This window comes from Artemia franciscana, chromosome 17 (assembly GCF_032884065.1).
Source record: "Artemia franciscana chromosome 17, ASM3288406v1, whole genome shotgun sequence".
Taxonomy (NCBI): domain Eukaryota; kingdom Metazoa; phylum Arthropoda; class Branchiopoda; order Anostraca; family Artemiidae; genus Artemia; species Artemia franciscana.
The window spans coordinates 42380589-42402899 of record NC_088879.1 but is presented as its reverse complement, the minus strand read 5'-3'; the positions used below and the strand labels follow the sequence as shown (position 1 = coordinate 42402899).

At 35.8% G+C, this 22311-nt stretch overlaps 1 long non-coding RNA gene across 3 annotated transcripts in view; it reads left to right on the top strand.

Moving 5' to 3' along the window:
* Positions 1-22311, top strand: part of LOC136038261 (uncharacterized) — an 84493-nt gene that overhangs the window by 46217 nt on the left and 15965 nt on the right. Inside the window, exon 4 of one of the 3 annotated variants that reach the window (XR_010620161.1) lies at positions 3542-3625. The exons of 1 other annotated variant lie outside the window; for it this stretch is intronic. This is a non-coding gene — a long non-coding RNA (uncharacterized LOC136038261). Of the gene's footprint in view, positions 1-161; positions 560-3541; positions 3626-22311 lie in introns of those variants that run through there. One more of the 3 variants, XR_010620162.1, reaches the window with a different exon arrangement.

The following is a 22311-nucleotide window of genomic DNA, read 5'->3' as shown; positions in this document are numbered from 1 at the left end:
AATTACAGCATTTCTACTAGATTACTTTTTAAAGAATAACCGACCCCCTCATCTCATAGCTCTATCCAGCAACTAAGTGTTAATAAATCGTTTCTAATAAACGTTGGTATTTGTACTCATAAGAGCTAATCGCCTAATATCACCCTTTCAATGGTTTCCAGGCACCTATTCATAGCAAATCGACTGATTTCATCTTTAAGAGGCATTTTGAGAGAAGGCCGGGTGACTTACCAATTCTAATTCCATGAGAGGGATCTCTAATGATTCTTGCTTGAGAGGGTTCAAGGCGTTAATACTCAAAGACATTGTGGAAAAGTGGAAGTACACTTTAGTGGCTTTACTCGTCAAAGTCTGAGGGATCTTATGCAATCAAATTTCAATTGAAAGCATTCTTCTTGATGTTGAAAAAGGATATTAGAAGGAGGCTTAATGAGCGATTGACTTGAAACTAACACCTGGACTCACAAAGACTAAAATATTCTGTCAAAGGGAGGATAATTTTCAGTGTCTAAATTACTTTAAGGATATAAAATATTACAACAATTTAGAATAAATAAGCATTAAGTCTAATTAGTCAGAGACAGTGACAATCCCGTACAAATGATGAAAAAATTAAGGCCGTGAACAGACCTCAACAAAAGTTTCAAAACCAGGGTTTTCTCAACTGGAATCAAATCTGGTTGTATTTGCGTCTTTTTTTTTCAACAACCCAGACCTTTTTCAATAAATGAGCTCAAAATACGTTTATTTAAACAAAGAAGCAGTCAAAACAAAATATACGAGAATAAGATTTTTATCAAACAGTTCGTGGTAACAAATTGTAAGTAAGGAGCAACATGGCTTAATAGTACCCGAAAATCTACAAACTGGAATTTTGATATTAATAGATGTTCCAAAATATGTTAATTATTATGAGGATTTCAAATACACAAGATTCATTAAGTTTATTGTTACCCATCAAAATCTACCAGCCAAAGAAAATTTTTGAAAAAGAGGAAAACTCCACTTAAAAGTCAAGGAATCTTGGAAATCACAGCCCTCAAGTTCAGTGTATCTTAAAACCCATTGTAGAAGTTTCAAGCTCCCGTGTGGTAAAATGTGGTATTTTTTACCAGAAGATAGATTAAGGATGCGTGTTTATTTGTTTTGTTTTATTTGTTTTTCCCAGGGGTGATTACGTTGATGCAATAGTCCAAGAATACCGGGAAAAGACCCATTTGAACGGAAATTAAAAATTCTAGTGCCCCTTTTAAGTGATCAAAAAGATTGGAAGGCAGATGGTCCCCCTCCCCCAATTCTTTTTCCTCAAAGTAGACTGGTCAAAATATTTTAAATTTTGAGATAGTCATTAACATCATCCCCCCTTAGCCCTTGTAAAAGGTCGGTAAGACATGAGGTTTGCCCATTGTTTAAGTATCGCATTTGTTATTGGGAAGTATACAGACGCTTTTCAGGGAGGGGGGAGTTTTCTGCTCTGGGGATCTTCCAAAGGGAGAATTTTCCATGGCGAGTGAATTTTCGGGGGGGGGGATTTCAAAGGGATTTTTCTACTTGAGGAATTTGCCAGAATTTTTGTATAAAATTAATTTTATTTGCCTTAGTTTCTCTTTGCCGACTCAATTTTACATGTGGAGGCGTTCTGGGGGGAGAGGGAGCTATATTTTATGTGGAAAGAACTTTCTATGGAGGTATTTTACGTGAGGGAGGAATTTTCCATGAAGGGGGAGCCGGATTTTCCGCTATTATTTAAAAACAATTAGAAATTAACTAAAAAACTAGTTTTTTCAACTGAAAGTAAGGATCAACATCAAAACTTAAAACGAACAAAAACTATTACATATATGAGGGGGTTACCCCCTCCTAAACACCTCGTTCTTCATGCGAAGAGCATGAAGAGCTTCATTCTTTTTCAGTACTTAAAAAAACAAACATTTTTAGTTTTCTAAGTAATTGACCCATGCGTTTCAAGAGTCGTTATTAAAGAATTGGGACAACATTCGAACTGTAACGTAGAGAGTGAGGTGTTGAGGAGGGGTCACCGAATACCGTGAAATCCGGCTCAACCTCCACGGAAAGATCCCCCTCGCCATGGAAAAATCTTCTAGACAATTCAATCCCGGTGAAACTTTACCCCTGACAATTATCCTTAACATATCCACACGGAAAATCGAGTCGGCAAAAAGAACATCAGACAAATAAAAATAATTTCTTAAAGGAATTTCCCCCTGTATAAAGTTTCCCCTGAAAAGTTCACCCTTTGACACTTTCTTCCCTATGGACAATTTTCTCCGTATAAAAAATCCCGAAGCAAAAAATTCAACACTCCTCCCCTATCCTAAAATGTACGCAAACTTCCCAATAACAAATATTTTACGTAAACAATGGGCAAGTTTCCTAATTTAAAGATTTTTCTCCAGAGGCAGTGGAGGGTCGTCATCACCAAAGCCACAGCTTTTGAACCTTTTAACCCTTTTTCCTGGCAAAAAAAATACAAAATACCCCAGTTTTGCGGATAGGAGCTTAAAAACCCCTTTTAAAGGGTTTTCTGATACGTTGAATCTGACGGTGTGATATAAGGTTATCTGGCTTTTAGTGGGTGTTTCCCCCTGTTTCAAAAAACAGGTAAATTCTTCTCGGGGTCGTAGCCTTTGATAGGTAACGCTAAACTTAATGAATATCATATATTTAGAATCTGTATATTAAGAAGATTCTTTTGCTATGATCTATTGATATTATCGGTATTTTAGAGTTTCACTTACTATTCGGCTGGGCTGCTCCTTACTTACAGTTCGTTACCACAAACTATTTGATAAAAAAAAATCTCGCCGGAATATTTGTAGAATCTTAAGTGATTTATAGTAAGTTTTTTTTTGAATACGTGGTTGTACCAATACGAATTTAGCCTTCATTCACTCTGTGGCCATATGTGTGGCCTTGTGGCCATTCAATGTGGCCGTACGCATAATACATTAACCAAAACAATAGCAAGCCCTAAGACCGCGTACACATTATATTTATAAAACAATAATGTACATCATGTTCTGAAAAAAAATTATATCACATAATAATCCAAATAGCGATTGTTTCCATAAGGGGTTTTAGTTAAACTAATAATCCCATTGAGTGTCTTCAGCCATTAAAAGAACTTACTCAGATTTCGGCATTGAAACATACTTCCGGTCAATTTCCACTTTGTCTATTTCGCTATCATATTATTAATCCGATTTTCTGTCAAACAACTTGGAAAATTAGTATAAGCCTATAAGCAACCTGACGCCGTACCCCCCACGGAACAATCTGCCTAATTCGAGAAGGAGCCAGCACGTTTCAATACACCATGACAAAGGTCTATTTTCTTATAAGCCCCGCTTTTTTTTATAGTTTGTTTTAGGACAGGGGTATCACTTTGGAAAGGCAAGCAGGGCTCTTACCCCATTCTGAGCTTGGATTGACATCTCCCTAGAAAAATCTAAATTGTATGTGTGTTAAAAAAATGCTGAGATTTAATTTGATTATTTTAAACTTTTCTTGGGCTCCGTAGAAACATACAAACCTGTAAGCAGCCTGAAGAAACCCAACCCCAGGACCAATCTCCTCGATTTAAGAAGAACCTCCCTCGTTTTAGTGAGTATGAAAAAGTTCTGTTTTACTATAAGCCACGCGTGTTTATATTCTATTAATAATAGAGATATCAATTTAAGAGGTTGAGGAGGACTTCGAACCATCCTAAGTTCGAATGAATCTCCCCCTATTCTTTCTGAAAAAAACTATAAAAGCATGTCTGCTTAAAAAGGTTAAATTTACTTTGGTGTTAAGCCGTTTCCTCCGTTCTGTAAAAACAGATAACTCATAAGCAGCCTGAAGATACGCCCCTCCCCCTCTTGCAATAGTCTTCCTAATTCAGGAAGAAGCAACCTCGTTTCAAAGAGTATGAAAAAGGTTTACTCTCCTGTAATTCACGTTCTTCATAGTTTACTTATGAACTCGGATTTCATTTGATGGGAACTTGGTCCCATCCTCATTTGGTCTAAGAACAATTCTAGCCTTTTTTGTGAATATTAACAATTTTATCCTGTGAGAGTTTTCTACACGCTCTCCCTTTTGTTCCCCAAAAACCACAATAAGTTGAAATAGTTTCTTTCTCTGAAAATGTCAACATTTGATTTGAAACCCAGCCTGAGTTCAAAGAAAACAATTTTAACAAGTGACATAAAACAAGCTACCTTCCATTCTCTGAGATTAATCCTTCCCATCCGCTAAACCTAAAACAAAACAAAAAATTGAAAACGGGCATGTGTTAGAAAAAAAAATCAACATTTAAATAGAACCTATTGAGCTTTTCCATAGGCACTTAGAAACCAGAGATACCATCACAGGGAGGAAGATTCAGACCTTAGTCTCATCCTTGGTTTTGAAAATTCGAAAAATATCCTTCATTCATAAAATACAGTCATGGACTTTTAAAATTCAAATTTCGCAAAACATGATCCGAGGCAAGGCCATACCAAGGGAGGGTTAGTGATTTGAATCCCCCGCACCAAAAAAATGCTTGTCCGACTTGTAAGAACGTAACAAAAACGCATATAAACAAATTTTTGACGTGTTTTTAAAAAGACAATTGTGTGAACCCTCTCTCCCCAGAAATAACAACCCTCCGGAACAAAAATCTCGGATAAGGCCCTGGTCAAAGCCAGGAACAATTCCCAAACAGTTGTGTAAAACAAGTGGTGTAAAAAATGGTGGCCAAAAATGTGTTTGTCCGACTCTTAAAATGTTACAAAAATACATATATACAAACAAAAAAACCTCCCGGGATAACAATTATGGATGCATCCCAAATCTGAGCCAGGACCAATTCCCGAGCAATACTACTACTACTACTAGCAACTAACTTCAGCACCAAGCTGCTTGAGGCCAACACAGCTACGGACGCCTCTCCTCCACCCCCAACCTAATAAAATCCTCCTTCTTTACACCCTCCCAGGGAATTCCCATTTCCCTTATATCTTTGTTCATGACTTCCCCCCATTCCAAGTGCGGACGACATGCTTTCCGTTTGGCCCTTGACGGTTGACCGAAAATGATAATCTTCGGCAATCTGTCATCCTTCATCTGCAGAACGGGCCCTAGCCATCTCAACCTTTCTCCGGTTACAGCCTTAGAAAGCGGGATTGAACAACACTTTTCGTACAGTCTACTGTTTGAAATTCCATCAGTGAGCCAGTACCCTGAACAATCCGTAGGCAATTTCTCCCAGACAAATGGTACAAAAATATATTGTTTTTTCCTACAGTGATTACCCCACCCTCTTTGGCTCTTCATCTCTTTCTTCCCCTAGAAGAAGTATCGTTGGAAGTATTCCAAACTTAAAACGAACAGAAACTGCAACCAATAAGAGCAGGCCCTAATCCCTTCAAAGGCCAGAGCATCATTTCACGCTTCACTCAAAAAGATATTTATTTGGAGCAGTGTGATTTTATTGGTTACAATATCAACAACATCGCAGCAACAAAATGCTGTCCCAAGGTCATCTAGGTTTGCAAATGAGAGCAATCAAACTAAAGTGGCCCTCTTCCCTTGTCCCAAGCCCTCTAGGAGGTTTAGTGGTCATTTGTCCTTTACTGAAAACGACTTATATTTTGAACAGTGTTGTTTTCATGTGTTGAAACATCAACAACGAAAAGGAGAAAGTAATCAAGATTAAAGGAAAAATGAAATGCTTCCATAAATTAATTTTATTTCTGACTTACAAAAAAATTAATGTTAAATATGAAACTTTTTCGTTAACTCTATTCCTTTTGATTTTATTTCGTTATATAGAAAACGTCACCCAAATAAAACCTCTTAAATAAATAATGATAATTTTTCAAGCAATCTTTTAAGATTGTTGATGCAATCTTTGAATTTAAGATGAATAAATGATCGAAAAAATGATTTTCAACACATTTGAAAGGAAAAAAATACTTTTTTTATGTATTTGCAATGAAAACAAAAAAATCGAAAAGCTGTAAAATTATCACCCAAGAGATTTTGAAAAATATATTCTATATTATATAACATAAAATGTATTACATAAGGCTTTTATTACATTGTATAGTTCTTTATATATCTCTGGAAAACTATTTTTTGGAAATGAGTTTTTAAGTTGATTTCTTTGCGTTTTTTTTTATTGAGATAATTTTATTATGGGTTAGCTCTAAGAGTATATGTAAAGTTATTTTGGAACTATATATATAGTTCTATATATATACTATATATATATAATTTGTGCTATATATATGCACATTAGGGGGGGGGGGTTAAGTATAGCGGGGATGCATGCAAGATGTAACCTACCATAACTTAACCCAATCAAAATACCAACTATATATATGAAATATTTAATTAAAATATAGCTACGATGTAGATTTCAACGACGCCTAAGCTAATTGTCTCCGAATACAGACTGCTATAAGCCAATTATTGTGTAGTCTTGCAAATCCAATAATATATGTATATATATTGGTGCAATAAATACTATTGCTTTATTGACGGACTTTCTTTAACAATATGTTTTAAATATAAGTGGCTAAGACTGGTCAACTAAACTTCTAAAGGTCCTACTTATTAGACATTTTGACATCTCTGAACAAAGCGGCTGCCTCAATATTATGATCCAATACCGGGAGGGCTAAGGGGTGTCCAGGGAAAAATCTACCACGGGAGGAGGGACGATTACCCTCCAATTGCTTTCACATATATTGCACCCATTTTTAGCCGGTAATAAATAGGTAACCATGTAGTAGTACATTAGAATGATGGTCTGCTTCGCAGTACGGGACCGGGGGTTTGACTCCCGCTGCTGCAAGGCTGGACAGCAGGCCAACTACCTGTCCCTGTAAAGAAGATCCTGCAATTTTAACTTCGATGTGACGGCTTATGTAACATCAATGGCTATAGAGGATCTGTGTTCTGTTTAATAAATAGGTATGATAGGGAATTGGTAAATGTAAATATTTCCCATTTTTGGCCACCATAAAACACTGGCTCACCTGTGTAGTCCAAATATACCGTATATTATGGTTTACGTAGCTGTGGCATTGTGGTTGTATATGTGTTTTTTTTGGAAGATTTGTTAAACTTGTGTCAAGACTGGAGGTATTGTACTCATTGGGAAGGATATCCATTGAAACATAAGATATCTGCATTAAAATTATTCTATTAGAATAATTGGATCGTTAGTGAAGAAGATTCTCCTTTTAAAGAAAAGGTCTGTGGATTGAATTAATCCTGGTAACTTCGATCGTAACAAAAGTTAAATATTTGGGGAATATATTTTTAAGCTTATTTTATTTAAATAAAATTAACTTAAGAAGAGAAAATAGAAAAGGTGGGAGAGTGAACTGAGGGGTAAAATGAGGTTAATCATAAAAAAAAAATTTATACGCAATAAAAGACCGGAAGATTGATTCCTTACTCCGAGGGTTATAATTGCGAACTCACCTTAAATAATTATCTTAGGCAGCACAACAGCGCTGCCTAACTAGACAGTGATGTGGACTCAATGTTTTTTGTTTTTTTTTAGACCAGGACACTTCGTATAGATAGAGTTGTCGTAGAAACTTCAAAAGGGGCTCATTCAATTGTTAATTCAAAGTAATAGTTCCCTTTCTAACAGTCAAAAGTGGTTTGAGGGCAAATAGACCCCCCCAACCCCCACGCACATTATTTTCCAAATACTTTTAATCAAAATTTTGAGATAACTATTTTGTTCAACGTAGTTTAAAAGTCTAGAAATTGTGTCTTTGAGGATGACAACCCCCACAGCACTCAGGGCAAGTGTTGTTAGTTATGCCCTGGGGGTGTATAAGGTTTCTATAGAAAGGGTGGTCGTACAAACTTTGGAGAGGGCTCACTCAACTGTTAATTAAAAGTTCTAGGGCCCTTTGTAAGAGTCAAATTGATCGGAGGGTAGCTACCCCCTTTTTCGTCTTAGACCAGGACACTTCGTATAGAATGAGTTGTCGTAGAAGCTTCGAAAGGGAATTATTCGATTGGAAATTGCAATATCTAGTGCCTTTTTAATGATTGAAAATGATTGGATGGCAACCATCCCCCTCCTCCGCGCCCATTATTTCCCAGTTACATCCAGTCAAAATTTTGAGATAGCCATTTTGTCCAGCGTAGTTGAAAGGTCCTGTAAATGACAATCCTCCCCCTCAGAGCCACCAGGGTAAGGGTTGTAAGTCATACCCTGGGGTATATAGCGTTCTTACGCAAAGAGTGGTCTTATAAAGTTTGGAGGGCGCTTATTGGATTGGGAATCAGAAGATTTTGTGTTCTTTTTGAGAGTCAATGTATCGAAGGGCAACTAGCCCTCCCCCCTTGTTTTTTTTCCCTAAATGAATCTGATAGAAATCTCAGATAACGATATGCTCAAAAACATCCCAAAGATAACATAACAAGGCCAGTGAGGTTGGCACAGCCCCCAGAGTCTGGGGGGGGGGCAAAGGTTGTAAGTTCTGCCTCAGAGGTATATAAGCTTTTTATCGAAGGGGTGGTTGCATTAACTTTAAAGGAGGCTTATTTGACTGGAAATTTAAGTTCTAGTTCTCTTTTAAGAATTAAAAGTGATGGAGGGTAACTAACCCCCCTCCTTTGGCACCCTATTTTCCCCAAACTCATCCGACCAAAATTGTGAGGTAGCCATTTTGTTCACAATACTTCAAAGAGCACACAACAACGCCTTCAGGTTGGATAAAACTTTCCAGAGCCCAGGAGCAATGCTTGTAGGATATACCCTGGGCATATAAGGTTTTTATGGAATGGATGGTTGCATAATTTCAGATCGGATGAGGTTCATTTAATTGGAAGTCGTAAGATCTAGTGCCCGTTTTAAGAGTCAATAGTGACTGGAGGGCGACCAACCTCTGCTCCACAAGCTTATCATTCTGCAAATCACATCCGATGAAAATTTTAAGGGAACAGTTTTGTTCAGCATTGTTGAAAGGTCCAGTAATTACGTTTTGGGATGTCAACCTCCCCAGATTCCTCATGCTAAAGAATAAAAGTTAGGCATTTCGCTCGTTGTTTATATTTAGTATATGTTATTGAGAAAGGTACGCACGTTAAAGCTTTAAATATTATAGGCAGCGCAATTGCGATTTCTAGTCAAAACAAAATTTATAAGATGTCGAAACAGATTTTGTCAAAAAAATTACATGATGTCGAAATCTGGTCGAAACAAAGTTTACAAGATTTGCAAGTTACAAAATTTAAAAAATGTTCCACTTCACTTGATCAATATTTAATCCATCTAGCCATGAGGATTCAATGTATTAATATTTATTTACATATTAATTTTTTAATCTACTACACAAAGTATAGATTCAAATCTGTACCGACCCGGGTACTGAAGAATCGATTTTAGTAAGATGCTAATAAATCCATTTATTTTATGGGCACACATATTACGTTTAAAAAAAGCTAAATTTTTAGAGAAGAAGAAAGAGGAGGGAGGTTCTTTGTAGAGAAGGAGGCAAAATCCAAACTCTTGTTGCTAGAGATTTTTGTTCGTTCAACCTTGATTTGTATGTTCAATTTGAGTTTCACTCGTTTTAAGATTTATTTACTCATTTATATTACTAACTATTGTATGTTTGTTTGCTATGAATGTTTACTTAATTTCTGTTTGTTATGCGTTTCATTTATGCTTCAATAGCAAAATATTTTTTTTTTTCGTTTTAAGCTTGCTTTGCATATTCAATTTAAGCTTTACTTGTCTTAAGATTTATCTACTCATTTGTATTAGTAATTGCTTTATTTTTTTTTGTTATGAATGTTTTTTTAATTTCTGTCCCTTTTAGGCTTCATTTATTGTACTCATAATTGATTTTTTTCACAATTTCTGGTCGTTTTGAATTTGAGTTTTAACAGGTATTTATATCTGCTGATCTTTTCTTGGAAAAACTAATCTTTTTCAGAATTTTTTTTTAATGAATTTCTGTTCGTTTTTTGACTGCAAATAGTTTTTAATAAAAAAATTTTATTTCAAAATAAGTTAATTTTATTTAACATCAAACTTTCATCAAAGTATCAAAACTAGTATCAAAGTAACAATATCAAAGTACCAAAGCATCGAAGTAAAGAAAGGATCAAAGTTTACAAGGTATCAAAGTAAACAAAGTATCAATAAGCAACATTCACAACTTACAGCCCTTGCACCATCAATCAAAGTTACCACATATATCACTAAATCTAAGCACAAAAGTAAGCAAAGCATCCAACAAACAATAATTAAGTTCCGTAGGTCAGACCCATTTCAACGGGGTTGGGGGGTCAACCCCGGAAGCATAGTCACTTGGCTTTCGAACTATTTTGAACAAAATGGCTATCTCAAATTTTTGACTGGATGCCCTCTGGGAATTGGGGCGTGGGCTAGTTGCCCATTGGTCACTTTTGACTCTTAAAAAAAGCTAGATGTCTCAATTTCCGATCGAATGAACCCCTCTAAAGTTAATACGAGCACTGTTTCCACAAAAACCACACTCTGGGTTTAACACAATTCCCCAGAGCCGGGGGGCAAGTGTTTTAAGCTATATCCCGGGGGCATATATGGTTTTTATGGAAGAAATGCTCGCATAAACTTCCGAAGGGGCTTATTTGATTGTAAATTGAAAGTTCTAATTACCTTTTTGTAAGTCAAAAGGGATCGGAGGGTATCTACCCCCCTCCACACATCCTCTTTTCCCCCAATGCATCCGATCAAAATTTTGAGATTGCCAGATTGTTTAAAATACTCCAATGATCAGATAAAGAAAACTTTGGGGTTAACATACTCTCCCCCCCAGAACCTAGGGAAGGGCTGTGGTTTATGCCCTGGAGGTACATCAAGTTTTTTATGGATGAAGGGGTTGTATTAACATTGGAGGGAACTCAAATAAGTAGAAATTCAAAGTTTTAATTCCTTTCTTAAGAGTCAAAAGTGATCAGATGGCAATTAACCCCTCCCCCAACCCTCTTTTCCCCAAGTGCCTCTGATCGAATGTTTATATAGGCATTTGTTCAAATTAGACCAAAGATCACATAATAACTCTAGGGATAACACAGCCCACCAGATCCTGGGGAAAAGGGCTGTAAATTATGCCCAAGGAGCATATAAGGTTTTTAGGGAAGGGATGGTAGTACAGACTTCGGAGGGGGTTCATTCGGTTGTAAATTGGAATTTCCAGTGACGTTTTTAAGAGTCAAAAGTGACTGGAGGGCAGCTAGCCCCCTCCCCATGCCTGTTTTTCCCCAAATGTGTCTGATCAAAATTTTAAGATAGGCTTTTTGTTCAAAATAGATTAAAGATTAAACAACAAAAACTCCAGGGTCAACACAACGCCCCAGAGCTCGGGGAAAGTGTTGCGAGTTTGCTCCGGGGGCAGATAGGGTTTCATGTAAAGGGTGTTCGTATAAACATCAGAGGTGGCTCATTTGATTGGATATTGAAAGTTATATTTACTTTTTTAAGATTAATCAAAAGTTCCCCTCACCATACTCTTTTCCGCAAATGCATACAATCAAAATTTAGAGATGGTCATTTTGTTTGAAATAGTCAAACCATCAGATGACAAAACTTTGGGGTCAATATAACACCCAACCTACTCACCCTCTACTCCCAAAACCCGAGAAGGAATGTAACTAATGCCCTGCGGGCATATAAGTTTCTTTTTGTTTTCAGAGTCAAAAGTGAGCAGAGGACAACTAACCACCCCACACCCCTTTTCCCTAAATGAATCTGACAAAACGTTTAGATAGCCATTTTGCAGTAAATAGTATAAAGATGAGACAACGAAAATCTGAGGCTGATAAAACCCCCAAGAGCCCGGTGCAGGCGTTGTAACTTATGCACTGAGGGCAACTTCAAATTTCATATAGCTATGGTTCCGGGCTCGAACTCCCTCCAGCCTTGGGGGAAAGGGTTGTAAGCTATACTAGTAGCCCATCTTCATCATAAAAAGCTTTATGGTAGGCGTGGTCGCAAACACTCTGGAAGAAGTTCCTTCAATCGGAAATCGAAATTTATTGTGCTCTTTTTAAGAATTGAAAGTGATCAAAGCCCATCTATGTGCCTATTTTCTGCAAGTGCATCTTATCAACATTTTGAAATAGCCTTTTTGTTCAACATAGTCCATTATTCAAATTAGTATAGCTTAGAGGTTCAGAAATCCTCCATAGCCCCTGGGGCAAGGAATGTAACTTGTGTAACTTGCCCATTAATAGAATATAAGGTTTTAGTGAAAGGGGTGGTTAAATGAACTTTAGAGGAGGCTCTCTCGATCAGAAACTGAAACTTCCTGTTTTCATTAAGAGTAAAAATTGATCAATTGGTAACTAGCCCACGCCCCACTTTCCGAAAGGGCATCCGGTCAAAAGTTTTAGATAGCTATTTTGTTCAAAATAGTTCTAAGGCTAAACAACTATGCTTTCATGGTTGAGCCCCCCCCCCAGTCCTGGAGAAATGGCTCTGAGTTCTGCAACTTCATTATTGTTACTTTGATACTTTGTTTGATTTGATACTCAGATTTGGTGATTTACTGGCAACTTTCATTTACGGTGCAAGGGCCGTAAGTAATGCAAGTTCCTTATTGTCACTTTGATAGTTTGTTTACTGAATAAATAAATTGTTATGAAACGAGGCAATTCATTGAAATGAAAGAAAATGATTTAAAAACCTGTTTTTAATACCAGCCTAGCTTTTTTCACTGCTGATCTTATAGGTCTATTTGTGACAGGTTCTGTGTTAATATCTATTGGTTTTTAATAATATTTAGTGAGGTCATTTTTAATTAAATCTGCTTAAATCAGAATCAAAAGAAACAGGAGTATTATTAGAATTCGTATACAAATATTACAAAATATTACAAATATTATAAATATTTTGTAAGGTCATTTTTAATTAAATTTGTGTATAAAGCATTCAGTGAATATTCTCCTAAATCCCTATTTAAGGAAATATTATTATTAATTTTAAGTCTGATTTCAATTGTTTCTCGAACTACTTGCTTTATGCCTAGATCATTGCTAATAATGGCGGACTCTTCAAAAAATATTTTGTGGCTAGGATTTTCGAAAACATGGCTACTTAAAGCAGAATAAAAAGAAATAGAAGCAATATTATGAGAATTCAGAGCTTTGGTGATATCATCTTTATGTTGTTGTAGGCGTTTCTCGAAATTCTGGTGGGTTATCCTTACATAGAATTTGCCACTGTCGCATGGTATTTGATAGACACCTCTTTGGCGAGTAACTGGAATAATTTTCGTTTATATAATAACTTTTAAATAATTTTCTTTCATTTCAATGAATTGCCTCGTTTCATAACAATTTATTTATCAGTCCTGGTTGAGCTTCGCTGAGGTAAGGATGCTGGGACTGTTTTGAAAAACTGTTCATTTTAGTTTTATTGATTTCCTCTTGTAAGTTTTTTTTCTTATTTGTATTGCTGAGGTCGGCCCTTGGACATAGGGCTGAAATATTCATTCTAATTTGTTTCCCGCTGTCTTGAAAAATTTCCTATTGTTCTTCTTGTTTCTGTGTTTGCGTCCTTAAGTTACAAACACCTCATTTTTCCGAATTACCCCCCCCCCCCCCAACTCCACCAAAGAGAGCGGATCCGGTCCGGTTATGTCAGTCACGTATCTTAGACTTGTTTTTATTCTTCCCATCCAGTTTCATCCTGATCTCTCCGCTTTAAGTATTTTGTAAAATTTTCGGCCCCCCCCCAATGACGCTGAATACAGTTGAGATTTAAAATAAGACATCTGATTTACGAGGTCCTTCCAAATATGAAGTTTCATGAAGATCCAATCACTCCTTCGTAAGTTAAAAACATGTCATTTTTTCTAATTTTTCAGAATCAACACCCCCCCCCCAATTCCCCCAAATAGATCGGATCCATTCCAATTATTCAATCACGTATCTAAGACTTCTGCTTATTTTTCCCACTAAGTTTCATCCCAATCCCTCCACTCTAAGGGTTTTCCATGCTTTTAAGTTCCCCCCAAACTCCCCCAAATGTCACCAGATCCGGTTGGGATTTAAAATAAGAGCTTTGAGACACGATATCCTTCTAAATATCAAATTTCATTGAAATCCAATCACCCGTTTGTAATTTAAAAATACCTCATTTTTTTCTAATTTTTCAGAATTAACCCTCCCTCCCCCCAACAACCCCAAAGAGAGTGGATCCGTTCCAGTTATGTCAATGTATCTAGAACTTGTGCTTATTTTTCCCACCAAGTTTCATCCCGATCTTTCCACTCTAAGCGTTTTCCAAGATTTTAGGTTTCCCCCTTCCAACTCCCACCAATATCACCAGATCCGGTCGGGCTTTAAAACAAGAACTCTGAGACACGATATCCTTCCAAACATCAAATTTCATTAAGATCTTTTCAACCGTTCGTAAGTTAAAAGTACTTCATTTTTTCTATTGTTTCCGAATTAACCGGCCCAACAACCCCCCCCCCCCCCAGATGGAGAAATTAGGAAAAAGACTATTTCTAATTTAATCTGGTCTGGTCCCTGATACGCCTGCCAAATTTCATCGTCCTAGCTTATCTAGAAGTGCCTAAAGTAGCAAAACCGGGACCGACCGACAGACAGACAGGCCGACAGACTGACACACCGACAGAATTTGCGATTGCTATATGTCACTTGATTAATACCAAGTGCAATAAAAATTACTAAAACTCCTGTATTGTTTTGTGTTTCAGTAAAGCGCTAGTTTTCTGTAATCTTGCAAACATTGTTGGTTTATCACCAATTGGTTTATCAGCACTAGTTTTATCGATATATTTTAGATACGCTGTGAAGTAATACTTTTTTTTAATTTTAAGTTTCAACTTTACTCTTTACTTGTCTCAGAAATTTTTTTTTTAATCAATAATTTAAAGAACTCGTTAGAGTCAGTGTAACTAAAATAAAACTTTCCGAAGTTCAAATATTTTCAGATATTTTAAATGATGGATCTATAAAATGAAATCAAATCTTTTGAGCATTATAGCAGTAAGATTTTTGAATATGTATTAAAAATTCTATTCACTAGAAAAAATATTGGATATCATCCACTAAGCATATATCAAAATCCCGTTTAGTAATAATAAAAATTTTTATTGTTAGCAGAACTTCTTATTAATATTTGTTTCTTCAACGTTGTTGTTAATTTATCTTGAATGGTATACAGGTAATTTTGTAATACCTACAGTACTGATAACTTGACTTTGATAGATGATTGTTGGGAATGCATGGTTTTGTTTTTACAAAATACTTTGTGCTATGTGGGAACAATGTATTATACGGTCATTTTTTTTTGGGGGGGGGGGGAGTTTCCACCGGGACACATTGTACAGAAGGAGTTGTTATAGAAACTTCAAAAGGGACATATTCAATTGAAAATTGAGAGGCCTAGTTAATAGTTGAAAGTGATTGGAGGGCAACCAGCCCCCCTTCCAATCATTTTCCCAAACACATCCAATCGAAGTTTTGAGATGGCAATTTTGTTTGTTCAGCAAAGTTGAAAGTCCAGAAATTATTTCTTTGAGGATGACACCCCCCTCCCACAGCCCTCAGGGAAAGAGAAGTAAGTTATATCCTGGGGACACAAGGTTTTTATAGAAAGGGTGGTCGTATACATTTCGGATGGGTTTCATTGGACTGGTAATCAGAAATTCTATTCCCTTTTTGAATATTCAAAAGTGATTGGAGGGAAATTCCAGCCCCTTCACGCCCATCATTTCCCCAAACAGATCTAACTGAAATTTTGAGAGGACCATTTTGCTCAGCGCAGTTGAAAGCTTTAGTAATTATGTCTTTGCAAATTACAATCCTTGCCCCCTCCCCACATACACACAGCTCTCAAGGCAAGGGTTGTAACGCCCCAGAACATATAGTTTTTGTACGGAAAGGGTAGTCGAATAAACTTCGAAGGGGGCTAAATGGATTGGAAACCCATTGAGACCACAAAATGCATTTTGAATGTTTTCATTTGTTTACTTTAATAAATAAAATTATTAAAATTCTCAGGAATAAATATCTGTATGTAGCCTATATTAAACTGACAATCCGTGGTCATTTGCTTTTTTTCAGAAAAGTGCAAATTATGTCCTGGCCTGGAGAAGGGATGGGGGTTGTCGGTCCTACTAATGTTAGTTTTTGCTCGTTTTGAGTTTGTCTTGGTCATTTATTTTAAAATTTTGCTCGTTCATGGCTGAATGGAGCTCATTACTTTTTTTTGAAAAAAACTTGTTTCGAAGAAAATATTTGTAAATAAATTACTAAAAATATCGGGTTACATATGTCATATTTTTTAAGATAGATTTCTAGATTTACAAGATTCTTTTGGCTGGAATGAGTCTTACACATGCATTTAGGAATGTGTTATGATGAAAACCAGTTGCCGATGAAGGACGTTTCGGCACGTGATGACCAGTGCAAATGGGAGGACTTATTTTAGTATTTTATTTCAAGTTTGATGGCAAGTTTTAGCAAGTTTAAAAAAATGAAACTAAAAGATACATTCTTTAGAAAGGGTTTATTAGTAACATACGTATATGGACCACAATATATTAAATCCTTCCTTATTACTGCTTCCTATCCTGTTTGGGGGGACAACCTGCTTTTTGATTGCCCAAGTTCGATGGCCAAAAAGTACAATCTTTGATAATCTATCATCCTTAATTCGTAAACTTAATTAGGCATCTTAATGTGTAATTTTCTTTCAAATATAGCACTTTAAACTGGCTGAGTGATTGGCACGCTGGCGTGGGAATTCCGTGTCCAAGGGGCACGGGTTCAATTCCAGTTTTGACCAGTTATTTAGTTTGGGACGGGGGTCAGTGGCGTGACTCTGTAAGCTCAGCCAGAGTCGACCCAGCTCTGGAAGAATCTGGGGAAGGTAAGCAGGAAGGGTGTTTGAAAGCACAGGATGGTTGGCCCCCAACCCCTCATTGCGCTTCCTGGATGAAGAGCGATGAAACGGATATCAGCACCGTCGGTTTGGACCTTAAGGGTCTAGTGCCGTGTTACTTACTTCCTTACTTAAAGTTGGGACCAAACAGTATTTTCGAACTGCTTATTGTTCTTATATGGTTATTCGAATGATTATCTAAAATTTTTCTTAAAAGATTCCTCTGGAAAACACTTGATATCTTCTCCAACCTCTCTAAGTACCTATATTCCTGAGCCATTCCTGGCTATTGCAAATGTTTTTGTTTCTAATATTTTATAGTAGATCCAAGACTTATTTTCCTATTCTTCAAGACTTTTTTCAATTGTGATAAATCACCCTTCACCATGGCTATTTTACGTTTTGTGTCTTCACTGCATCCACCAATTTTATTAACAGTACTTCTTACGTAAGTCACGGGATCCAAAGGACTGATTTTCTCGTTTACCAATATGACCTCTTTGCCCTCCGTTAGTCCTAGTCCAAGCGACTTAATCTTCTGTACATTATTTTCAAACCTATTTTGCACCCTGAATGCCACCGCTAGATTGAAACAAAGTCTTCTTTTTGTACTTTCGTTTAAAAAATTTGAAGAAAACCAAGCCCCCCTCCCCCCTTGACTTTAAATTTTTTAATCTTTATAATAATCGAACAAACCTGTGCTCCTCCCTTTACATGTTCTCGAATTGGCCCCCTGTTTTGACTTTTCATATAAAGTGGCTTGATACTTATGAAGTGGTTAGAATAGTCTTTCTAAAGTCACTAGGTACTTTCTTTTTTTTTACATAAACCAGGTTCATAGTCTTCAGCATTTCATCATTTTTTATTTATTTTTCTCAACTTTTTTCTTGCATTTATTAAAGTTATCTTTTTAGAACATTTTACTCATCACAATGTAATGTATAAATAATGTAATAATGTATAAATTTTAGAGTTGAAAAGTTCAAACGATAGGTCTTGTAGTCTTCTTATCAGAATCATCACTTAAGGTAAATAAAAAAAAAATAACAAAAATCCTACGACAGAAATAAAGTGAAACGTTATTTTGGAAATAACTATAGCATCTTTCAGAGATCTACTGTTTGATTTGTTTGCCAACGCCATCTTTATTTAAAAACAAAGAGGTGACAGGAATTCTGGTTATGAAGGTGGATTGTTACATAGAAAAGGCTAGAAAGGGGCTTTCTATTTCTGAGTCATATAATTTTGTGTTTCTATTGGAGGGAAAGGGCATTTTTTTAAATCCAAAGATTTTAATTGAATAATCTATTCTATTTTAACACGATGAAATGTCATGTCTGCAAGTTTTCGCATTTGAAGTTTATTTGTCAATGCATTTTATTTATGTTTTCGCCAAATATTAAATTCTTTTTGTTCCAGTCGAGTTGGTAAAATAATTGGTTAAGGCCCCACGTGCTAATAGTGTGGTAAATGATTGGTTCTTAAATATGGTGGTTATTAGTTCAAAGAAAAGCTACTAAAGACAATAAATGTGTTTTTTGAAAAGGGGAAGGAGCTAGCGATTTAAGGAAACTTTAATTAAACCCCTTTAAAAGAAAGACAATAAGAGAGATTGTGGCAACTATAGAGGCAATACCCTCTTTACTGTAGGAATCAATTTACTTAGTATAATGATACTTTTTAGACTTAGAAGCTTGACTTTGACTTTCTTACTCGACTTAGGTCTCCTGCCGGGCGCTGCTCGGCGTAAAGACTGATACTTGCCTACTCCATCCGCTTTGTTCCAGAGTTAGCATATGTGTATCGCTCGGTCTGACGTTTGCCACCGTCAGGAACTCGGACAGGTTTTCGGACCATCGTTTCTTTGGTCGGCCGCGGGGTCACTTCCAACCGGCTTTCATAGGGTCTAAGCCAAAGATCGTCTCAGCTGCGTAAAGTACGCTCAGCTGCCTGGGCGGATAACAGAGGCTGCTTGGTGAAATGAAGCAGTTTCTCATTATTCACAAAATCAAACCACCTCAGACCTTCGATGCTTCTCAGGCTCCTCGTTTGGAATACATCGATGGCCTTTAGTGTTGCGGTTGGTGCATGCCATGTCTCAGCTCCTTTCCCCATTTTTGAATTAAAATGGGTAATAGCTGTGGACATCAAGTTATGACTAATTGTAGAAAAAGCCAAGACAGACAGTCCAATTGAGCGAGAGGCAATTATGGAATTAATCCCCCCCCTTATTAGGATTGTATAAAAATGATGTTAGTTCATTTGTTAATAGATATGTCTATCTGATATTCGTCCATGCGTCCTTCCAAGGGCAGAAGAACCAAGGTATATAGTCGTAGAGCAAAGATAGTGATAGAGTCAATAGTTTTCCAAGTGTTTCGTTAAATAGCACGGGTAAACGGCGGGAGTAAGTGTGCCTCTCTTATTGGACCAATATTTGTTCGTTATCTTTTCAGCAACTCATGACTGCCTAGAATTTGACATAGGACCATTAAACTGCCTGAAATAAGAGGTGAATAAGGGACATATGGTCCCTTATTGCGTAAGACCTATGGTCTTACGCAGGCTGAACCAAGAGCTTAGAATATTGACACAGGACAGTTAATTTGCGTGGAATGGCAGGCAAACAAGCGTCTTCAGTCAAAATTGGGCCATTCTGTAATGAGTGTCAGGCGGCAGCAAACAGAATCGAAAAATATATGAATTGATTTGTTTGTCCATACTTTATCAACAACTAAAAAAAACCTCGAGAAAAATAAAGGACGAACCTCCCCACCCCCAACAAAAAAAGTTATGTTCACAATTTGAAAAATAAAGCTTAGTGTAGGATTTATAATTTATTTTTGAGTCATAGATTATACACAGGTTACCAACATATAAATCAATTTACAAACTACTTGATGTAGCTTAATATAATAATAATTACTTAAACTTGATATAGATTATATAATTTATGTCCAAGTCTTAGATTATATATAGATTACCAACACAGATATCACTAACGGTAACTCAGTGTGCTTCAATATAATAATTACTTAAATGTAATGTAAGATTTTGCAATTTAATATCATGTTGTAGATTATATAAATATCACCTGTACAGACAAAACGTATTTGATGTATTTTTATGTAGCTGAATGTAATAATTTTTTTAAACTGATGTAAAAATTTTTAATTTATCGTCGCGTTGTATATATACACAGATTATCTATATAGATATCACCTTACTCTTACAGATCCCATTCATCAGCAAACTGTAGCTGTTCAAATCTAAACACGCAAAACAAAATATGTTTTCAATAAAAATTTATTGGCCTCATCGTATGTGAGCTATATGAAAATTTTCCCCCTTTCTACAAAAAAAAAAATTACGAATAGAAGTGCAATATCATCTTGCGTCGTATATTATGTACAAATTACTCTATATACATCACTTTACAGATTCTTTAAGGGAATAACTAGCGTTGACCTTGACTGAGTAACGAATAATTTTATTGTTGTTGTTATTGCTGTTTTATGTTGTTATTATTGTTGTTTTATGTTGTTTTTGCTGTCGTTTTATGTTGCTGTTATTGTTGTTTTATGTTGTTGTTATTGTTGTTTCATGTTGTTGCTATTGTTGTTTTATGTTGTTGTTATTGTTGTTTTATGTTGTTGTTATTGTTGTTTTATGTTGTTGTTATTGATGTTTTATGTTGTTGTTATTGTTGTAATAAAAAATTTTTATTGTTGTTATGAAAACAATCCCCAACATGATCAAAACTAGCCTTACGAGCCATTTTGAAGCCCAGCATTGTAGAAAAGTATGTTTTGTCTCTGCCACTTAATATACAACTTGCTTGAATAAGGCGAAGAGAGGTGCCGCCTGGAAAAAAAGAATAAAAATTTGTAAAGGGTCTGAAGCTATGAATTATTATCAATCCAAATATCAGTTAGTCTGCTTTGTATTAGAAAGTATTCAACAACAAATTCTAATTACCTATGGGTCACGATAAAAATTGTTTTTATATAACAAAAGTAACCTTGGACTTTCATGGAAACGGATATATTTGAACAAATCGTTTGCATTAGGGAATTTCCCTAATGCAGCCTAACGCACTAATTACTTAAACTTAATGTAGAATTTGGTAGGTTATTCTCCCGTCCTAATAATTGTACGTATTGCCTGTATAAATACCACTTTACATGTCACATTTATTAATTAACCCCAGCTGTCTAAATCTAAAGATACAGAACATAGAATATGTTGTCACTTGAGGATTGGCGTCCAAGTGTGGGTGTCTTTTGAAGAAGGGACGGAAATCCTCCCCGTTTCTATGGAATAACAATAATATGTGGAAGAGCGAAATTACGTAATATTAAGAAAATATGACACTTTCTGGGAACTCTAGGGACTAGCTTGTATTTATTTCTGGCATACGCTCAAGGATTAATGTGATTGCATCATTATAACAAGCCAGGAAATTGAACCAATAAAATCAAAGCACATTTTTTTTTAACAGATATCTACTGGAAAGCTATCTCTTATTTTCTCTTCGATTTATCATTTTCAGTTTAAACTGGATCAAGTACTGATCACCAATAAATGTACACCTTTGTAAGGCTGGGGTACAATAACTGTATTTGGTATATATATATATATATATATATATATATATATATATATATATATATATATATATATATATATATATATATATATATATATATATATATATATATATATATATATATATATATATATATATATATCGAGTCTGCCAAGAAATATTTGTTGAAAATTTATTAAGTATAAACTCTTTATTGGCTAAGAAACCTCTTCCACTCCAAAGATTATGATTTTATGTATGACCTTGTTTGCGAAGGAACAAACAAGTTCAATATTAAATTACCGGGACTAAACAATAGAGCCATTACCCTCTTTCCTCTCTTTTTCCCTGCAATTGAGTTTAGCAATCTCTTTTCCAAGCCTTGATTGATTCTTTGCCCACTTAGCGAATCAAAGCAAAGGAAATTATATCATCACGATTTTGTGATTGGTTTTTGGAAAACTCGCAAAGCACTTTTGATGATGGCAAAAGTGTTTGATTTGATTTCTTTTGGTCTTAGGCGTTTATGGTCTCCAAATCGAATTTCCTTAGCGTTTCTAGAATCACTCCGCTTTGGAACCGATTACCAAGGGAACCTCCTCTGATTCGTTTTTCTCGACCTTTGAAAACATTTAATGAAATATCGGAATGAATAACTACTAAACGACAGCCTAGGGGCTTTTTCTAAAAAGAAAATTCAGATCTGATAACATTCCTTAAAATGAAAGCCAAAATGAATCCTTATTTTTCTGCCAATTAGACATCTGTTATGATTGACTTAGTTCATAGTATG